Here is a 16811-nt window from a genome sequence, read left to right on the forward strand (position 1 = left end):
AACTTGAGGGAATTTTTTAAATGATAAATTTGAATTGTCCTTTAAATTAATTAAATATTAATTAGTATTTATTAATTTTTTATAATTATAACTAATTGTACAATTTTAAATTTCTCACATGTTAAAATTAAAATAATTTCTCACAGTTTTTAATTCTGTTACAGGTTTTTCATTCAATTCACAGGATATTCCTCAAAAATATAGCTGGCCTCTTTACTCAACTTTCTGGGACCCATTTCAAGTTCAACAATTGCAAAGGCCTTGTTTGCCTCAAGGAATTCACAATAAAATTGATTTGTTGAGGTTTGCAACTTATCTGCCAGCATCGTTGGGTTCTGTTTTTAACGTGACAGAAGCTGCAAGTCAAGAACAATACGTTCGAACTTCTCCTCATCAAATAATCCGGCAGAATTCCACTGGCAACGTTCCACTCCCTCAAAGATGTGATGCACAACACCAAACCTCCTCTCCTCTCCAGGAACTTCGGTCTCCGTTCAAAGAAGTAGAACTATCGCTGGCTGACTTAACTACACCACCGCCTCATAACTCCCCAAACACAAATTCCTCTAAGAAAAGCTCGCAGAGGGGACGACCTAAGGGTAGCAAAAATAAACCTATAGCGCTGCCGATTGATTTTTTAGAACCAGTTACAGGTGAGGATGGCGTCACAACACGCGCGCAACGAGCTTGGTTGCTTGGTCAGGAGCTAGGATTAAAACCACGCGGTTCAGAAGCACTAATGTTGAGAGGTTTGGAAGCCCAAATCCGTGAAAATCATCCACACCTCAATTGAGATGCCGGGACCTTGGCTCACATGGAATGTATCTGGTATTTCACCACACCTCAATTCAGAAGCACTAATGTTTGTGGGTGCATTGTCCATGATAATTTGATTGATCAGGTACTGGTTTGTAAGGACTGGTATTTCTAGATACTATGTGTTATGGGTGTGACTCATCTACTTCAACTAGGTGCGTGATCTGTTCTAGAAGTGGTTGAGTTAAATTTGTGACTTGGGGTACTGGCTTTTTGTGATTTAATAATGCAGCTGCTGAATATCATTGGTGTTGTTAAGTGTGAGGCATGCCCATGGTTATTTTCGTGCTACTGATATAGCTTTTTCCCATGGTGATGCTTGTTCATTCAAAGTTAAAAGGCAGTGGATACAAAATTCAAATGCTCGATGTGTCCAAGGGAGGGGGTTCTTATGCTGGTAGTTGAGTGCAAATAGTGATATTGGGGAGGTGCTTAATACATTGCTGTTGGACATTTGGTTGTAATTTTGGTATTATGTTAGCTGCTGTTTAAATAGGATTTTGTTCTCAGTTGCAGAATGATTTTTTCATGATTGAGTACTCTTTTTCCTTGTTAGGCTTTGATGACCCGATGTTTATTCTATCTTTGTCGAGTCCTTCTTGTTTCTTTCTTTTACCTTTTTAGTCCTTTATTGAGTTATTAGTCAAGTTAAGTCCCTTTTTAGTTCATAAATGCATTTGCATTAGTTTAGTTTTTTTTTAATCTATTTACTTAATCTTTTTATTAGTTTCTATTAGTTTTAGTTTGGGGTTAATTCTTTTGGTCAGACTTAAACTGAAACTTTGTGAGATTATGAGTGTTGATGAGCTTTTGGGGGTTTTTGTTTGCTGGATTGAATGGGGAATTGATGAAATATTCATTAATGAGATATATTCAGGAGTTACATGGTTGTTCTCATAGAGTTCTTGAGATGCTTTTCAGGTTTGATAGACTATTGATGGCTAATGATGATGGTTGAAGGCAAAGTAATGAGCAATGATAATTGTTGAAAAGGAGGTTACAAAGCTGCTGAAAAACTGCTGAAGACCACGCATGTGCGCCCCTCAGGCCACGCACATGCGTGGTGGTTCTGTATGAGGAAGGGGCTGGAACGTGAAGACCACGCATGTGCGCCGTTATGGCCACGCACATGCGTGGTAAACAGACTTAAAAGCTGAAAATTGACAGATTGGTCACGCATGTGTGTGGTGGAGACCCCTCACATGCGTGGTGGCAAAATCTGATGCTGCGAATTGTGCGATTTTGAGCGTTTTGCCCACGCATGTGCGTGGAGGAGGCCACGCACATGCGTGGATTACCGCTGGAAACTCTATAAATAGGGATTTTGTTATTTCTTTTAGGTATCCTTGTAACTTTTTGAACAAAACTTAGAGGTTTAGGTTCTTGGAGCTTGTAGGAGGCTTCTTGGCCCTCTTCTTTCAAGTTTTTATTCCTTTAGTTTGCATTATGAATTCCCTAGCCATGCTTGGCTAGTTTTCTTTGTACTTTGGGTGAAGTGAACCTTAGTTCTGATTATGGTTTAAACTTCTTATTTTCTTATATGAATAAAGTTTCTTTTCCATGTATCTTTTCTCTGAATCAATATTCTCTTGAGTGCACACAAGTGTTTTGCTTTCTTCTTGCACAACGGAAGTTGGTGAGGATTAAGGGACTTGGGATTAGATTGATTTGTTTTCTATCACTTAGGAATAAGGGTAGAAACTTATTGTGTTGGCCTGAACTTATAAACTTCATTCTTCAATTGAATTGACTAGGCACTAAGGAATTAGGTTTGGCAAATGAAATTGAATGTTTTACTTGATTAAGGAATTAACAAGTAGAGGTAGAGGCTATAACATCATGGATAAGGATTTTGAACTTCATATAAGAATTTGATTTGAGAACCATAATTGGACTAAGTGGAGCTTTGTCCAAGGTACTTCTTTATCTGAATTATAATTCTTGCTCTTCATCACAAGTGTGTTAAACACAACAAACCCTCAAACTTATATTGCTTTCTTTTTCACATTCTGAACACAAAACTCTTAGAAGAAATTGATGAACAACTATCCCTGTGGTTCGACAATCTTTTGTATTATGTAAGACCTGGATTTTCAGAACAAGTTAATTTCCGACTCACGCGTAGAATCAGTGTGAGCATGACAGGAGTTTGGTATTAGAGAAAGATCAATGAAGAAGAAAGTTAAGGAATTACTTGAGGAATGTTGCGTAGTTGCTTTCGGAGTTAGTACGAGTCGTCTGCACATCTGCCTTATGGCGAGCGTGTCCAGAATAGGCTTTTTCGCTTCTAGAGCAACGTTTTAAGAGAGATTTCTAATCCTTGGAAAATTTAAAGATTCTCTTTATTTTTCCTTCGACCAGCGTTTCATTTCGGAACTCTGGACTGTACGCACGATAGTATTCACTTTTCGGAAGTTCGCCGACGCTAATTTCTTTGCTTCAAAACCCTAGATTCGAGCGATGGATGAAGACTTTTTCTATTCAGGACTTCTAACGGACTTTCCGTCCGCGATACCAGATTTGTTTCGACATTTCCAATCTTTCTTCAGAAGGAAGTTTTGTCGTCCGGCGATCACAGCAAAAAGTAGTTTTTCGGGACAGATTTAACTTACACCGCTTTTGAGATTTTCGATATCGTTTTTCCCATATCATAGATATTTGTTTTGAGTTCTGGATTTCTGACGCCAGAATCTCTCTTAGAATTCCTTGGTGAACGTGCTGCAAAAATCGGAATCGCGAAATTTTCATTTTCCCGGGATTTCGCCCGCCTATAAATAGGCGAAAAAGCAAAATATCTTCCATTTTCCTCCATTAGTGGCCCAAATTCGTGGAGAGCAAGGGGGGAGGAGATTTTCGCGAAAACTTGACCAATCTTCGCGTAGTTCGTCCCTACTTCTAGGTATCGAGGTAACTAACACGAATCCTATCTCTGATTGTTGTTTCTGTTGCGTTTCTGACGTCGTTTCTGTGCTCTAAGTTTTGAGCTTTTTCTAAAATTGTCCGATTTCCTCGATTTCTTGCTTGGGTTATGTTCTCTAGGTTCCCAAGAGCCTAAAACCTCTGTCAGTAAACTCCGATTGTGATCCAGTTGACAGGGATCTGAAAAACTGATTCAAAACCCTTTTTGCTCACATTTCGAAACTTTATTGTCGAGAAGTCATAATCTGACTTCGTGCCTTTAGGATTAGTTGTTACATATGTCGTGAGGATCATTGCTGTCAAATTTGTTTTCCGATCTGATAACTTTGAGGTTTTGAGCTTTTATTTTGGACCAAAATGCCCCTGGATAGCCGTATTTCGACCCGTTTGTCCGAAAATTGTTCCGACAGTTTCTTTGCCTTAGTTTTATCCTAAAACTACCTTGTGAATTGATTTGATCAAAGAAAAAGAGCCGAAGCCCTTTTTCCTTTGAGGCCGTGGACTATTTCCTTTAGGGGGGAGTTTTTCGGTTTCGAAAACTTGTCTTTTCGTACCTGATTGTCCTATTCTGAAGCTTTAATGCTTTGTCTATCGTTTATGTATTGTTTTGCGATCGAACTAATCGATTTTGTTTGGATTCTGCTTTGTTTTTCTCCGAGGTTCAGTTGAGGGAACTTTGGAAGACTCAGAGCAATTGTTTGAGGAGAACTTTGTTTGCGAAGCTGGAACAGCTCGAGGTTAGGGCAACTTACATATATATTAGCTATGATTGCATGATAGGCGTCGATAAATTCGACTTATGCTTTGCTATGATATTGATTATGATGATGGTTTATTGTTATGAATGTTTTCATAACTTATGATGTGATGTTGTGTTGAATTGAGCGTTTTGACGCGACTTCGGAGTGGAGATTCATTGATCTGGTGATCTTTGATATTTTGGGTTGGATGAGCAACCCTAGGCAAGTCCAAATGAGGGGTTTGAGACCTAGCCTGGTTGGTATTTGTTGGTTTACTTAGACTTTCCCCGGGAAACTTCTTTGGGGTGGTTGGTTTTCGGAAAACGTAGAAGGATTAGAATTTCGAAAACTAAAAGCTTGGGAAACCTAGATTTTGAGAAATAAACTCATAACCTGACTAATCTGAATTGAAATCATTTTTATTAATGTTTAAGTATAGGAAAACTGAAGGGGAAAATATTTACGAAAGACGGGGAAAAGTCGACCTTTGTTGTGAGTTATTGGAATTGGGGAAAGCCACTAAGGTGAGCTATGGTGATGACTGAAAGTCACCGAGTACTTTACGTACTCTTGTTGATGGGGTTGTGTTGTATTGACCGACATTAATCCCTTGGGTTCTCTTGTTGTTGGAGCGGTGTTGTATTGACCGACACTTAGCGCTCTTGTTGTTTGGGCTGTGTTGTATTGACTGACACTAGGCCCTTGTGTATTCTTGTTGGTGGAGCTGTGTTGTATTGACCGACACTTACTCCGAGTTGTGTTGTATTGACCGACACTAACTCATGGGTTTGTTGAGATTGGGTTGTGAGCTAAACACTTTCGTGGTAAGGGCGATTCGTTGTTTGGCTAACCACGTTGCATTCAATCGGGTGAATAACGGGAATGGTTCACCTGTGCATATCATGGTGAATAACGGGAATGGTTCACCTTGCATAAATGATGAATAACGGGAATGGTTCATCATACGGTGAATAACGGGAATGGTTCACCAAGGATGAATAACGGGAATGGTTCATCCAGGATGGATTTCATCCAGGATGGATAACGGGAATGGTCCATCCATAGTGAAGAACGGGAATGCTTCACTTGTGGCGAACGGGAACGCGTCACAAATCCGGATTCATATTGTGCATTTCACGCATACATTCATGCTGACTGAGACTGTGTGCTGTTTGTTTATTGAAGCAATGTTAGAGCCATAACATGCTAGGATTACTTATATGCTTATATAACAACTTATATATATACCCCGTCACATGTTGAGTGTATATGTACTTATTGCTGTGAGTTGACCCTAGCGCCTTGGCTTTGTTTGTATGTTTGTGTTTGGGCGGTCGGCCTGCTGCCAGATGTCGATGGCCGACTGGTTCTCGGTGGTCTCTCCCTCGGGGGGGGGATCAGATATGAGCTGCAGGATCGGGATGCCCCACCGCTTGGGTGATCGATGTTGCTGGTCACCGGGCGACGTATCGGGGAAGGGTCATGGAGGACCGGACTGACGAGCGTGGACGTCTGACGAAAGGAGTTCTATGGCGCATAGAGTTGAGCTTCAACTTGCCGACTTCAGATCGTTGTGGGTTTGGCACTGGGAGGTTAGGTTTGGGCAGGCGTCATGTTTTGTGTAGAGCTCTGATTCGTTTTGCTTTTGGGATCGGGTAGGTTTCCGACGCATGACTTTTCGTGTGGTTCTCTTACTGAGGGATCACAGTGAGTCAGTTGGACCATAGGGGTTTTTGCTTAGGCCATATTGAGGCCGACTTTCTCCTAGTGGTTTGTAATTATAATTTTCTCACTTACACTTCTGGGTCTGTAGATATTTGCCTACGGGCACACTGCTTTGGAGTCACTGCGAGTGCGCGTGACATGGAGTGCAGCTGAGGCTGTACATGTATATATGTTGTATATCTGTTAGTTTAGTAGTTGGGTTTTGTGTTTACTTCCTTATCGTTTTGATTTAAAGGAAAGAAAACGAAAAAAAAAATTACCTGTTTTCCGCGTAAAGATTATTTTTGGTTACTAAAGTGACACCTGGAAATCGGGGTGTTACATTGTGGTATCAGAGCTTAGTCGAGTCTTTTGGGAGTCTTTGGGGAATAGGTCTTCTGTGCTAGGTTGTGTGACTCTGCAAAGAGTGAAAATTGATTGTCTGCAGAGCGATTTTCGCTCTAATTGCTTGCGTCACTACTTAATCGGATTGAGTGGTTTGTCTAGTGCTACCATATGGTTAGTACTAATCGGACGTTCGATGGGATATAGGATGGTGGATCTTAACCGGATGGCGGAGGCAATAGCTACACTGATCGAGGCAATGATGAACCAGGCTGCGGAAGACGCTTATATGCGCGCTGAAGAGGCTGCACGTGAGCATCACCAACGACTGATGGCGACGACGATGTATCAACAAAGAGGAATGAACCGAACAGGAGCTGGGGGACCAATAAGGTCAGGATCTCAAGGCTACAACAGAAGGGAGAGCTACCATCAGTGGGGACCGTATCAGCGTTTCGAGGGAAGAGATCTTATCTCAAGAGTGTACAAACAACGACTGCTGATACTGGAGGGAAGCCAGTTGGTTACAAAGGTGTGACATGTACTCGTTGTGGAAAGTTTGGGCATTTTGCTAACAAGTGCTCAGTGACTGGACAGAGATGCTTCAAGTGTAACTGAGAAGGGCATCTAGCTGTGAACTGCAAGACACCCCAGGAGGAAACGTCTGATAGTAAGATGAAAGGGAATGATGCTACCGAAGGGACAGGAAACAAGACTTCGGGAAGAGCAGTGACGTGTTACAGGTGCAGGGAAGTAGGGCACTATGCTAGTAAGTGCAAGATCAAGGGAAAACTATGCTTTAATTGCAACCAACCGGGACATTTCTCCAGAGATTGTAAGGCACTCAAGGGCGAATCATCAAGGAATGTTGGGAAAGGAAAACAACTTGCTACAGAGGAAAGGATTCATATCAAGGAAGGAGCAAGAGTTGAGGAGTCGAACGAGGAAGAACGTGGGAACGATGGTAATATTTTAACTGTTCTCGTATTCTAGAATAACTTACTCTTTTATATTCAAGCGAGTGTGACGCGCCTAACTTGTATTTACCACTTAGACTATGATCCTATGATTATTATCCCTAGTAGGACCTTATTCGAAGTTGCTCGTGATTTAACTATAGAGGTTACACGAGATCTAGAATAGCACGCGGAGCTAGGGAGTTGTTTTACCGAGGCGTTGATAAGGAAGCTAGGATCTCAGGGAAATTCCTTATGGGTACGAATCGTAGGATTTTAGGGCGTTTAGTTTTGAAGCGGAGTCGTTAGAGGATCTTTCGGCAAAAGGGATTCATTCGACCGAGTGTTTCACCATGGGGAGCGCCAGTGTTGTTAGTCAAGAAGAAGGACGGAAGGTCGAGATCGTGGGTGGATTATCGACAATTGAGCAAGGCGACGATCAAGAACAGATACCCGTTGCCGAGGATAGATGATTTGATGGACCAACTACGAGGGGCTACCGTATTTTCCAAGATAGACTTGAGGTCAGGCTATCGTCGGATCAGAGTGAAGATTGAGGATATACCGAAGACTGCTTTCAGGACACGTTAAGGACACTACGAGTACCTAGTGATGCCGTTTGGAGTGACGAATGTACCTGCTGTTTTCATGGATTACATGAACCGCATCTTTCAGGAGTTCTTAGATCGGCGTGTGGTGGTGTTTATTGAGGACATATTGATCTATTCGAAGGACGCGAATAAACATGAAGGACATTTGCGCCAAGTTTTACAATTGTTGAGAGAGAAAAAGCTGTATGCGAACCCTTCCAAGTGTGAATTCTGGCTGGAGGAAGTCAATTTCTTAGGCCATGCTATCTCGAAGGAGGGCATAGCTGTGGATCCGGCGAAAGTGGAGACTGTTTTGGCTTGGGAGCAACCGAAGATGGTGACAGAGATCAGAAGTTTTGTGGATTTAGCTGGATATTATAGACGCTTCATTGAGGGATTTGCCAAGATTGTTGGACCTTTGGCTCAACTGACGAGGAAAGATTAACCTTTTACATGGATTGAGGGTGTGTGGTTCCGTAGCAGAATCGTTAGGAACTTGATATCAGGATATTTGTGGTTACTGGATGTTAGGAACTCATTGTCTGTTCCAGTGGGTTTTTCTAAATTTCCACCTTCGATGTATTAGGCCTGATCAACCTAATATTGAGGGGGTGATATTCGGAATCACAGCTGGTTATGGACTTTGATATAAGGATGTGTAAGATGAATTTGAATTGATTGAGGATTAGTCGGATTTGGGAGGAAAGTTCGTGTTAAGCATTTGATTGTGAAAGATTAAGATTTAAATCTTTGGAAGTCGATGAGTGTCGTATAGACGTTAACTGGTTAGTTCGTGTGATCACTCCAAGTAGAGGTAGACCAAGTCAAGAGATTTAGTGCTGGAAAAGTATTAAGTAGTTCTCGGAAGTTATGAAGTCATAGGTTATGTGATTGCTGAGGGGAGTTGTTAGAGACTAAATAAGTTGGATTTAATCAGGTTTTAGATGATAGCTTGATGGTAGCGAGATTGAGAAGAATTAGCTCTGAACTAGATTGTTATAGTCGAGTTCGAGGAATAAGTTTTGCTAAGCGTTTGATTAATATGTGGAGACATTATAGTCTTAAGAGATGAATTTTCGCTTGAAAAGTGTTGAATTAATGATTAAGTTGGAGAAAGAAAGTTTTAGCATAAGTTGAATACTTGAGGTTGTTGATATGGATTCCAAAGAAATATGCTAAGATTACTAAGTGAGATTTACTAAGTTGGATTGAAATCTTAGGGTTAAGATTGAATCTTGAGAGTCGAGAATCGCGTACGAATAGGAGATCTTATGGTTGTAGGTGTGACAATAGGAGTTGAATCTTAGAAGATTGAAGACCTGAAGGTGAGCTTCGGGTTAAGACCATTGAGGTATAATATAAGAGAGATCTTGAAGTAAAGGAATTCTGGGTTGTGTGGAGTGTTAAGGTTGGTGATCGATTGATGTTGATTATGAGGTTGCAGACATAATGACCATGTGACAAGATTTGAATGATGTTAGCATAATAAGTTGTGAATGTGAAAGCATGACGCCACTGGTCAGGTCGTTTGGGTAAGTGAAGGAGTTATAGTTTTTAAGAAACGGATATTCATTTAAGAAGTATTGAAGGATTAAAGGTCACTAGAGGACCAAACTTGGTGAAGGTTTAGGTTTTAAATCTATGAATGTCTGTCTAAGGTGTGTAAGACTCGAAGGTTGTCAGAATTTGATTGAGAGATTAAGAAGTTGATTGACGAGATGGTGATTGAGTCACAAAAAGGAAGGTGTTAGTATTAAGATGAATACCTGAGGTTGTTATATTTTGACGAGTTTCGTAGAGTATAAGAGTCAATGGGACTTTGTTATGGATTTTGATGATGCATATTACGGGTAACAAGTGAATTTTACTAAAGTTGAATGAGAATCCTAGGGCTAAGGTTGACCTAGTGAGCTGAGATTCATGTACACATAAGAGATTTAGTGGTGTTAGCGGCTACGATAACAGTTAAATCTCAGAATGTTGAAGGATCGGATGATAAAATGGCTAGTTAAGTCCCTTGAGGTATAGTTATGATTTAATCTTCTAGAGGATAAGTCTCGATTTGTGCGAAGTGTTAGGGATTTCAGTAAGTGTAAATAGGTTTGAGTGAGGGAAGTTCTAAGGAAGAAGACGATAATAATGGATTGTTAGATATTAAGAAGAGGATTATCTTATAAGTTGTTGATAACTTGATGTTGAAGGGGATAAGATTAGTGAAGGACAAGAAATAAGGACATAAGTCGATTTTTAATTCGAATGGTGACTAAGTAGGAGATTGATTTCATTGTGCGAGTGATGATAGTTACGAAGTTGGATGTGACGTTAATGGACTATTAGATTCCAACGCAATATTTCGTCTAGGAGTTATCGAACGGACAAGTGGAGTTTTGGACTGTAGATGAAGATCACGAGGACGAGTTGAGTATTTACCTTAAGATGACAGAGAGGCACCGAGTTTAAGAAGAATTTCGGACGACCGAAAGTAAAGAAGTAAGTGGTTAAGATTGTGCGACTGCACGGAGTGCTAACCGGTATCATCTCAAGCGGGGATCCGACGCAAGTGATCGAGCCAGACGACATGAAGTTGAATGATGGTTTGTCTTTTGGAGACGCTGACAATTAGCAGTGGGGATAAAAGAGTGAAACAGTTAAGGGGAAAACAGATTGCTTAAGGAAAGGTTATGAGGAACAATGACATGGGCAATACTACATGGGAATTGGAAGATAAGTTCAAGGAACGGTATCCCGGACTTTTTGCAGAACTCTGAGTTTCGAGGACGAAACTTTCTTTTTGGAGGGGAGTATTGTAAGACCTGGATTTTCAGAACAAGTTAATTTCCGACTCACGCGTAGAATCAGTGTGAGCGTGACAGGAGTTTGGTATTAGAGAAAGATCAATGAAGAAGAAAGTTCAGGAATTACTTGAGGAATGTTGCGTAGTTGCTTTCGGAGTTAGTACGAGTCGTCTGCACATCTGCCTTATGGCGAGCGTGTCCAGAATAGGTTTTTTCGCTTCTAAAGCAACGTTTTAAGGGAGATTTCTAATCCTTGGAAAATTTAAAGATTCTCTTTATTTTTCCTTCGACCAGCGTTTCATTTCGGAACTCTGGACTGTACGCACGATAGTATTCACTTTTCGGAAGTTCGCCGACGCTAATTTCTTTGCTTCAAAACCCTAGATTCGAGCGATGGATGAAGACTTTTTCTATTCGGGACTTCTAACGGACTTTCCGTCCGCGTTGCCAGATTTGTTTCGACATTTCCAATCTTTCTTCAGAAGGAAGTTTTGTCGTCCGGCGATCACAGCAAAAAGTAGTTTTTCGGGACAGATTTAACTTACACCGCTTTTGAGATTTTCGATATCGTTTTTCCCATATCATAGATATTTGTTTTGAGTTCTGGATTTCTGACGCCAGAATCTCTCTTAGAATTCCTTGGTGAACGTGCTGCAAAAATCGGAATCGCGAAATTTTCATTTTCCCGGGATTTCGCCCGCCTATAAATAGGCGAAAAAGCAAAATATCTTCCATTTTCCTCCATTAGTGGCCCAAATTCGTGGAGAGCAAGGGGGGAGGAGATTTTCGCGAAAACTTGACCAATCTTTGCGTAGTTCGTCCCTACTTCTAGGTATCGAGGTAACTAACACGAATCCTATCTCTGATTGTTGTTTCTGTTGCGTTTCTGACGTCGTTTCTGTGCTCTAAGTTTTGAGCTTTTCCTAAAATTGTCCGATTTCCTCGATTTCTTGCTTGGGTTATGTTCTCTAGGTTCCCAAGAGCCTAAAACCTCTGTCAGTAAACTCCGATTGTGATCCAGTTGACAGGGATCTGAAAAACTGATTCAAAACCCTTTTTGCTCACATTTCGAAACTTTATTGTCGAGAAGTCATAATCTGACTTCGTGCCTTTAGGATTAGTTGTTACATATGTCGTGAGGATCATTGCTGTCAAATTTGTTTTCCGATCTGATAACTTTGAGGTTTTGAGCTTTTATTTTGGACCAAAATGCCCCTGGATAGCCGTATTTCGACCCGTTTGTCCGAAAATTGTTCCGACAGTTTCTTTGCCTTAGTTTTATCCTAAAACTACCTTGTGAATTGATTTGATCAAAGAAAAAGAGCCGAAGCCCTTTTTCCTTTGAGGCCGTGGACTATTTCCTTTAGGGGGGAGTTTTTCGGTTTCGAAAACTTGTCTTTTCGTACCTGATTGTCCTATTCTGAAGCTTTAATGCTTTGTCTATCGTTTATGTATTGTTTTGCGATCGAACTAATCGATTTTGTTTGGATTCTGCTTTGTTTTTCTCCGAGGTTCAGTTGAGGGAACTTTGGAAGACTCAGAGCAATTGTTTGAGGAGAACTTTGTTTGCGAAGCTGGAACAGCTCGAGGTTAGGGCAACTTACATATATATTAGCTATGATTGCATGATAGGCGTCGATAAATTCGACTTATGCTTTGCTATGATATTGATTATGATGATGGTTTATTGTTATGAATGTTTTCATAACTTATGATGTGATGTTGTGTTGAATTGAGCGTTTTGACGCGACTTCGGAGTGGAGATTCATTGATCTGGTGATCTTTGATATTTTGGGTTGGATGAGCAACCCTAGACAAGTCCAAATGAGGGGTTTGAGACCTAGCCTGGTTGGTATTTGTTGGTTTACTTAGACTTTCCCCGGGAAACTTCTTTTGGGTGGTTGGTTTTCGGAAAACGTAGAAGGATTAGAATTTCAAAAACTAAAGACTTGGGAAACCTAGATTTTGAGAAATAAACTCATAACCTGACTAATCTGAATTGAAATCATTTTTATTAATGTTTAAGTATAGGAAAACTGAAGGGGAAAATATTTACGAAAGACGGGGAAAAGTCGACCTTTGTTGTGAGTTATTGGAATTGGGGAAAGCCACTAAGGTGAGCTATGGTGATGACTGAAAGTCACCGAGTACTTTACGTACTCTTGTTGATGGGGTTGTGTTGTATTGACCGACATTAATCCCTTGGGTTCTCTTGTTGTTGGAGCGGTGTTGTATTGACCGACACTTAGCGCTCTTGTTGTTTGGGCTGTGTTGTATTGACCGACACTAGACCCTTGTGTATTCTTGTTGGTGGAGCTGTGTTGTATTGACCGACACTTACTCCGAGTTGTGTTGTATTGACCGACACTAACTCATGGGTTTGTTGAGATTGGGTTGTGAGCTAAACACTTTCGTGGTAAGGGCGATTCGTTGTTTGGCTAACCACGTTGCATTCAATCGGGTGAATAACGGGAATGGTTCACCTGTGCATATCATGGTGAATAACGGGAATGGTTCACCTTGCATAAATGATGAATAACGGGAATGGTTCATCATACGGTGAATAACGGGAATGGTTCACCAAGGATGAATAACGGGAATGGTTCATCCAGGATGGATTTCATCCAGGATGGATAACGGGAATGGTCCATCCATAGTGAAGAACGGGAATGCTTCACTTGTGGCGAACGGGAACGCGTCACAAATCCGGATTCATATTGTGCATTTCACGCATACATTCATGCTGACTGAGACTGTGTGCTGTTTGTTTATTGAAGCAATGTTAGAGCCATAACATGCTAGGATTACTTATATGCTTATATAACAACTTATATATATACCCCGTCACATGTTGAGTGTATATGTACTTATTGCTGTGAGTTGACCCTAGCGCCTTGGCTTTGTTTGTATGTTTGTGTTTGGGCGGTCGGCCTGCTGCCAGATGTCGATGGCCGACTGGTTCTCGGTGGTCTCTCCCTCGGGGGGGGATCAGATATGAGCTGCAGGATCGGGATGCCCCACCGCTTGGGTGATCGATGTTGCTGGTCACCGGGCGACGTATCGGGGAAGGGTCATGGAGGACCGGACTGACGAGCGTGGACGTCTGACGAAAGGAGTTCTATGGCGCATAGAGTTGAGCTTCAACTTGCCGACTTCAGATCGTTGTGGGTTTGGCACTGGGAGGTTAGGTTTGGGCAGGCGTCATGTTTTGTGTAGAGCTCTGATTCGTTTTGCTTTTGGGATCGGGTAGGTTTCCGACGCATGACTTTTCGTGTGGTTCTCTTACTGAGGGATCACAGTGAGTCAGTTGGACCATAGGGGTCTTTGCTTAGGCCATATTGAGGCCGACTTTCTCCTAGTGGTTTGTAATTATAATTTTCTCACTTACACTTCTGGGTCTGTAGATATTTGCCTACGGGCACACTGCTTTGGAGTCACTGCGAGTGCGCGTGACATGGAGTGCAGCTGAGGCTGTACATGTATATATGTTGTATATCTGTTAGTTTAGTAGTTGGGTTTTGTCTTTACTTCCTTATCGTTTTGATTTAAAGGAAAGAAAACGAAAAAAAAAATTACCTGTTTTCCGCGTAAAGATTATTTTTGGTTACTAAAGTGACACCTGGAAATCGGGGTGTTACATATTACTTCGATCAATCCGTACACTTGCGGAATTGCTATCAGGCTTTTTTCCCACTGGGTTTTGCCTAGTAAGGTTTTAATGAGGCTCTTTCATGGGAACGTTTATAGTCATTCTGTGGGTTGGTGGTGGGGTTATTTTTTCTTCAGAGGAAGGGTGGGTGTGGTCCCAGTGGTTAAGATTGTATTGTACTCTGCTCTTGTCTGAAGATGCTTCTGACTCAGACTTTTTATATTAATATCATTCATTTCTTTTTCAAAAAAAAAAAAATTCTTTTTTGAAACCCAAAATAAAATTAATTATAAGCTGAGGAATTTTCAAATATAATATAAAAAATCAATATTTTTTATAGGTAAATGTTAATTGTTAGCAATGTTAGTAAATTAGTCGTCCTCAGGGTTCGAACCCTGGACCCTTCATCCCACCCAACCCTTGAGTCTCTAACTCTTACCACTTGAGCTATCATTCGGGGACTATAAAAAATCAATTAATATTTTTATCACTATATTTATATTTGTTCATTTTAAAATAGAATAATTTTTATATAATGTCTAAAATTATTGTAAAAAAACTCTATGTCTAGTTTATTTTTTATTTTCTAGTCAAAGAGTCCTTTTATTTTAAATTAATACACATTAAATGTCTAGTACTCAATATATTTCTTATGCATTTTCACCAATTTCATGTTTTTATTTTTATATTCATTTATTTACTGTATACCTATAAGTCTAATATTAAATAATTTAATGTCTACAATGAGTGTATTTGCTTCGGATTAAAAAAATGATTTTTATATTTTATCTCTCTATCATGATAATTTTTCTGATACGCTAATTAAAATAGCTTTTGATTTCAAGTTTTTCAACTTAAAGTTTGTGGATCCATGTGATAGTGTCTTTCAATACAAAGGTGAATTCGGTAAAAAGCTATTAAACAGTGTAAGATTATTAAAGTTTTGATTTAATTGCACTTTTCGTCCCTAATGTTTAGTCATTGTGCAATTTTGGTCCCTTTTGTTTTAATTGCGCGATTTTGGTCCCCTTTATTTTGTGAAGGTGCAATTTTAGTCTTACCATCAATTGACTGTCAAAAATAAACGGCGTTAGTCTATTTGGTATTGCACCATCTTTTCTTCTAGTTACACCCCTTTTTGTGCTAATTGCACCACTATGTAATTAAAAAATAAAAAGAAAATAAAAGAAAACTTTTTAAAATAAAAACATTTTTTTTTCTAATTCATAATTTTCTATTATCTTCAATAATTATCATCAAAAAAACACCCATCACCCAACAATCCCACTCACCCTTTTCAAGCTTTTCAACCCCACCAACCACACTCCCCCACTGACCCAACATTTAGATCAGCCATGGAAGGAGATGAATTCGAACCTCCTGGATTTTTTATTCTGGGATTTGATGTCGGTGGGATGATTTTAGAATCGGGGATTTGGCTCCGGTGACTTGACGTCAACGCTCTGCAACGGAAGGAGGTGGAGGTTTCTTGTTGTGGCTCCGGTCCCGATCTGGGAGCACCCGATCGTGGCCATGGAGGTTCTGATTATGGGGATTTCTCTAAAAACCCTTTCCTCTTTATGGGTTTTGAAACTGTTCTCCCCTTTTGATTCTGAAAATTTGTTATGGGTTCTAAAATTGTTCTCCCGTTCTGATTCTGGTTCCGAAAATTTGTTATGGATTCTGAAATTGGTCAGGTTGGTTGTGGTGGTGGTGCAGTGGTTTTGGCTGAAGGAAGATCTGTTTTGTGGGTGTGGCCTTGCTAGGATCGATTCCAAGAAAGGGAAAGGTGGAATCTTGGCTGTGATTTCTGGGTTTGGTGGGGTTGACTGTAACACCCCAATTCTAAACGGCATATGTATTGCAAATATCAGAGTGATAAAAATTTTAACACTCATGAGACATTACATAATCACTTAAAACATTAACATAATGCTCTTGTAACAGATACATAGCACATAAACTTTAAGATGAACTCATAAATAAACTTAAATGCTCTTGTGACAGTTAATTAGTCTTTGAACTAGTTCACTTTGACAAATAGTTATGCAGCGAATCTAATGTCTTTAAAACTTAAAGAAAACATAGTATCTTCCCCACAACTTAAAACAGAAACAACTTCTCAAATAACAACTTAATTCAAATTATAACAGAAGGAAAACAAGCGTCCATTCCCCCCCCCCCCCGAGTGCTACGTATCAGAGCAAGGACTCCAACTCGAAATAAAGGCTATAGACTACTCCTCCTGATTACCTGCACGTTACCAACAAGGGTAACATTCAAACAGAAGGGGTGAG

The sequence above is a fragment of the Lotus japonicus genome, chromosome 6 (assembly GCF_012489685.1).
Source record: "Lotus japonicus ecotype B-129 chromosome 6, LjGifu_v1.2".
In the NCBI taxonomy this organism is placed as follows: Eukaryota; Viridiplantae; Streptophyta; class Magnoliopsida; order Fabales; family Fabaceae; genus Lotus; species Lotus japonicus.